This window comes from Macaca nemestrina, chromosome 5, assembly GCF_043159975.1.
Source record: "Macaca nemestrina isolate mMacNem1 chromosome 5, mMacNem.hap1, whole genome shotgun sequence".
NCBI lineage: Eukaryota > Metazoa > Chordata > Mammalia > Primates > Cercopithecidae > Macaca > Macaca nemestrina.
Genome location: NC_092129.1, coordinates 175,990,167 through 175,996,166, shown reverse-complemented (window position 1 = coordinate 175,996,166; position 6,000 = coordinate 175,990,167).

Below are 6,000 nucleotides of genomic sequence, written 5' to 3'. Positions count from 1 at the left end.
AAAATTTGTATTATTTTCTTATTAATAATAAGATACTTTTTGCAGCACTTATCAGAGCCCTTTTATCTAGACTTGTGAGATTTAGTAAATACGGGCAGTGTTTTATCCAGCAATTCTGCCTTTATCCCATTAGCAATATTAGCGTTTCCATCCAAATAGAGCATGCTTACTTTGTTTTTTTGAGACGGATTCTTGTGCTTTGACCCAGGCTGTAGTGCAGTGGCACCATCTCAGCTCACTGCAACCTCCACTTCCTGTGTTCAAATGATTCTCCTGCCTCAGCCTCCTGAGTATCTGGGATTACAGGCATATGCCACCATGCCCGGCTAATTTTTGTATTTTATGAGTAGAGACAGGGTTTCACCATGTTGGCCAGTGTGGTGTCGAACTCCTGACCTCAGGTAATCTGCCCACATTGGCCTCCTAGAGTGCTGGGATTACAGTCATGAGCCACCGTGCCTGGCCATGCTTACTTTTCTTAGAATATTCACAGAATTGCGTGTCCATCGCTGCAACAGATTTTAGAGCATTTTCATTAGCCCAAGAAGGTACTCTGTACCCCTATGCCATCCATCTTCCCCCAAATCTTCCCCACCCTCTGCCAGCCCTAGGTAACCACTAATCTACTTTTGGCCACTATAGATTTCCTTATTCTGAATATTTCATATAAGTGGAATAATCCATTATTTGTCCTTTTGTGAAAGGCCTATTTCATTTAGCATGTTTTCCAGGCTCATCCATGTTGTAGCATGTGCCAGAATGTCATGTCCTTCCTTTGTAAGGCTGAATGGTTTTCCATTGTAGGGATGGACTATAGCTTTCCGTTCATCGGTTGATGGATGTTTGGGTGGCTTCCACCTTTTGCCTGTTATGATTAATGCTGTTACGTGTATTGGTGTACATGTATTTGTTCAAGTTCTTTCTTTCAATTCTCTTGGGTATACACCTAGAACTGAATTGCTGGACTGTGGGGTAAGTCCATCTTTCACCATTTGAGGAATTGCTATGCTTGCTTTAAAAGCAACATGCAGTTTTTTTTTGTTGTTGTTTTTGAGAGAGCCTCGTTCTGTCGCCAGGCTGGAGTGCAGTGGCACAATCTTGGCTCACTGCAACCTCCACCTCCCAGGTTCAAGCAATTCTCCTGCCTCAACCTCCCAAATAGCTGGGACTACAGGCGCCTGCCACCAAACCCAGCTAATTTTTGTATTTTTAGTAGAGATGGGGTTTCACCTGTTTGCCAGGCTAATCTCAAACTCCTGACCTCAGGTAATCCACCTGCCTTGGCCTGCCAAAGTGCTGGGATTACAGGTGTGAGCCACTGTGCCTGGTCCCAACATGCAGTTTTTCTATTATTTTAAGTGTAAACAAACAAGTGGAAAAATCTTTTAAATTTCTATTCATCCCTTTGGCTGTTTAAATTGGGTAATGTTCATGTAATGCTGCAAAAAGCTTCCTTACTATCTGCTTTCCTGCCCCCAGTAAAAAGGAAGAAAAAATGGAGAAATTATTTCTACATCAAATAAAATGCAAAACAGGAGAGGGAATTCCATATGTAATTACATTAAAAACTGATAGTGAATTTTTTGAGGAATACTGAAAATTCTTCAAGCCCAGGAATGTTTTGAAAATGTTTTGTAAAGTTCTGAAGCTTTGCTTGTTCCTGAATATCAAAACAGAGCCAAAAGTTTTTCTTTTTATTATTTTGAATCAAAAACTCCAAGAATCCTTCATGTAAATCTCGACACTAAGCCCATCTTTCCTTGTCTTGCCCCTTGAATCATTTATTTAAGCGGGTGATAATAAAAGGTGTCAGCAATTCAGTTGTGAGCTCTGGAAGATTTCTGTGTGCACTGACCTTTAAGCGTTTGCATCTTGACAGGTGAGCTGTTCCTACTGTTTCCTGTGAGATATGGTGCGGCCAAGGGGTCAGGCATGCTAATGATAAAATTACCATTTACCTTTTACCTGGCAGGCCCGGTGCCTGACATTATAAATGTAGGTAACCTTTTTCACCTGAAGCTCTCTTTTGCTCTCCTGGAGATTATGTCGGAATGAACTTACTTACAGCGGCAGAAGAGTTATGGGGGAAGAAGGACTGAATTTAGTGCATTTTTTTCCCTTTGGGTTTCTTTTTGGGGATGCCTTTTCTCTCACAGTCATTCTGCATAAAACATTACTGTTCTTGGTGTGGGGCTGGAGGGGGGCGATTGGAGCAGGATTAGGGGAGAAGGACGCTGTTTTTATCATCTTGTGTTCTTGACATTTTTGAAGCATGGCCGTTTCTCTCCTTTCTCTAAAGCTGCAGGTATTAATGAGGTTTTACTGGTGTTCCGCCTTCATCTATAACTGCCGTCCTTTTCCCGCTGATTCCAACAGAATGCCATTTCAGGGCTACTGGATACCAGATACGGTTAAGTAGTTAGAGGAACTGGTGGCGACTGACAGAGGTGCAGGCCTCAAGTGGATGCAGAAGAAAAATAAAACACAGAGGGGCACCAGCAATAGGAGGGGTCTGAAGAGGCAGAGGGAGCTTGGCCAAGTCAAATAAAGTGAATGAAAGAGGATGCGATTGCCAACTTGCTAGGCTAGCCAGTTGATGCTGTCTATGCTGTCTTTTGACATATTCAATGGTTAGTCTTTAAGGTGTCATGGGATGAGTTCATTCTCTATAATAACACTTAGCTAAATATCCTGAGACTGGCCTGAGCCAAAATTAAAATCAGAATGCTTGCATTATTAGGTAGCAAGAGTCATCACTCATCACTGAGTGTCTACTTCCTGGTGGTGCTGAGTGGAGAAAATGAAGGGGGACAGAAGGAAGGGAAAAGAAAAGAAAGTGAGGAAGAGAGCAAAGGAGGGAGGGAGAGAGGGAAGGAAGGAGGAAAAGAAGGAAGAAAGGAGAGAAGGTGGGAGGAGAGATGAAGAGGGAGAGAGCAGGAGAGAGGGGAAAGCCTTATTTTCCACTCTTGGTGGCAAACCCTTCCAAAGCAAGAAACCCAGGTCACTGCAGCCTAATAAGAGAGAGTGGAGGATGCGTGGGGCTCTCCTGCCTCCCTGCCCTCTTCTGCACCTTCAGAGAGATGGATGGTTAATAAGGAGCCAGTAGTCCAATGATCTCTGTCCTCTGCAAAGATGTCCTTCACTTAGGTTTTCTCAGTAAAGTGGTACGTAGGACTTTAGTGACATTTGCCTGGTGGTTATGAGATACATTTGTAAACCAAAAATAAAATTTGAAGCCCCCCCCCCAATCATCTGAATGGATTTCCTCCTCTAGGCCAGGGCCCTCCAAATTGAACCTGAAAGGCTGACTCAGGCCATGATGGGAAGATGGGATGGATATGCCTCATTATGCCCTCCTCCCTTGTGGATTTAGGAAAAACTGACCAGCACTCAACACCAGCACAGACCTTAAGTCTGAAGAAACCTTAAGAAACCTTTACAATCGGCCGGGTGTGGTGGCTCGCGCCTGTAATCCCAGCACTTTGGGAGGCCGAGGTGGGTGGATCACCTGAGGTCAGGAGTTTGAGACTAGCCTGACCAACATGGTGAAACCCCGTCTCTACTAAAAATAAACCCGTCTCTACAAAAATTAGCCGGGTATGGTGGTGCACGCCTGTATTCCCAGCTACTTGGGAGGCTGAGGCAGAAGTGCTTGAACCCCAGAGGCAGAGGTTGTGGTGAGTCGAGATAGCGTTGTGATACTCCAGCCTGGGAAACAAGAGTGAAACTCCATCTCAAAAAAAAAAAAAAAAAAAAAAAAAAAAGATACCTTTGCAATCTATTCTTTGCAATCTGCTACCTGAAGGCTTCATCTCCATGATGAAACTTTGGTCACAATCTCTTGTAAGCCAGACATTCCTTTCTATTGATGATAATTCTTTCAACCAATTGCCAATCAGAAAAAATTTAAATCTACCTATGACCTGGAAGCCTCCCCACTTCTAGCTGTTCTGCCTTTCTAGAGCGAACCAGTGTATACCTTCAATGTATTTGATTGATGTCTCATGTCTCCCTAAAATGAATAAAACCAAGCTGCACCCTGACCACCTTAGGTACATGTTCTCAGGGTCTCCTGAAGGCTGTGTCGTCGGCCATGGTCACTCATATTTGGCTTAGAATAAATCTCTTCAAACATTTTACAGAATTTCACTCTGTTTGTTGATACTTTGTAAATAATGATAATTAGGAGCCCAACAAGTACTGCCTGCTTGTTTAGTGTGTTCATTTAGCTCAAAGTTTGGTACCTTGTAGTTGTCATGTGGAGTAAATCTTCAGCCACAAAATCTCATTACGAATGTGTTCCATGAAGGAGATATAATTTTTTTGACCATTTGTAGCATATTCAAATGAAGGCTGGTGCTAATGAAATTATTCTCATGTAATTAGATGTATTAAATAATGTCCCAGGTTGGTTCAATGACATGGTTGGATTGCTAATTTCTCTTCTTTCCAGGCATGGAAAGAATTCTCTCTGAAGATTTGTGTCACAAATAGCCCCAGAAACTGGCTGATTTTGGAATCATTGCCGCGCTGAATCCAGAGCTCGCCATGGCATCTTGTTTAAGAAAATTAAGTCTTCCCATTCTTCCTCTATAAGCTGGTGACCCTGGACGGCACGTTACAGGAAAAGCTTGGAACTCTTGAGCTCAAATTCAGTGTGTTGACAAGGTCCCAGTGGGGACCCCATTCAGGCTGAATGAATTGGCAGTCATTTCCAGGCTTATCAGATCACATTCTCCTTGTCATGCTTTATTTTGTGAATCAACCCCAACTCGGCAGACCAGAATCACAACAAGAATTTCATTTTTCTAGACAAAGGGCTCAGCCGTGCATTCAGCCATCAAGTTTTCCTTGTCCTTGCCTGGGTCTGGAGTGATACGGACTGAGACAGTGGATCCGTGTCAGGTTTTACTCATGGCTGGACCTCCTTGTCACGCTCCTTGGCACCGAAGGAGTGTAATTGAGTGTGTGTGGCTGTCAGAGGCAGAGGGGAGTCAACAATACCTGATATTTGCTTTGAACTCCTGTTTTACCTTCACACAGTTAAATCTTGCCTTCACATTATTTCATTTGCTTTACTTGGAAAGGAGCCCTAACCTTGAAAAAGGACTGAAGTCGTGGCTTTATTATCCTTGAGAACAATTCTCTGTAATGTGTGGAAAGAGAGGATTCCAAAGACATTCCTCTCTTGTCTTTGCCACATCAACTGCTTTGAGTCCTTTGTTCTCTTTCCTGGGCTATTGTGTGGGGGACATATCTGTGTTTATATACAGCAAGGCCGTATCTCTCTCCCAGAGGGGCAGAAGAGCCAAACTACATGGCTTCAGGAGAGAGAAGCAAGTTTTTCTCAATCTTAGTGAATGATGTTTCTAGAACAGGGTGGATCTCTAAGTCCTTAAGGATGATGCTGTCTGTTCCAGAGAATCCTATATAAAGTGTATGTGTGTGCGCATGCTTCTTTCAGTTTTCTTCTCTTTAAGAAGACAATTATCAGCAGCATTCAACATAGAGTCTTTTAAAGGATCAAATCCTTCCAACATTTAACTTGGGTCGTTTGGGAATGTGTAAATGTAGTTACTCTTCCAGGCCACCGTGGGGGGCTCTTTGGTGTACTCCTAAATGTAGGACTTTTCACATTGAAAAGAATAAACTGGAACAGACTTCCTGATTCACATCAACCAGCCAGGCCTGATCCTTTCATTCCAAAGGGTAATGCATTTTGTGGATCGAGCGGGAAACTAAATAGGCATCCCTCTTTAGGGATGTGGATATCTCTGCTTCAGAAAATGTTTATTGATTCTTTAGGTTCAGAACAACATTAATCATGCAAAAAGGCAAAGACCCGAGACTCAGAATCTGGTATCAGGAGACAGGGGAGCTGCTTTTCTTTTCACAGTATGACTTATGTCAACACATTTCTGAAAATGAATCAATAGTCAAATAACTCAAGTGACAGATTGATCATTCTGGCAGAGACCAAAGTCTATAAGATGTCATACA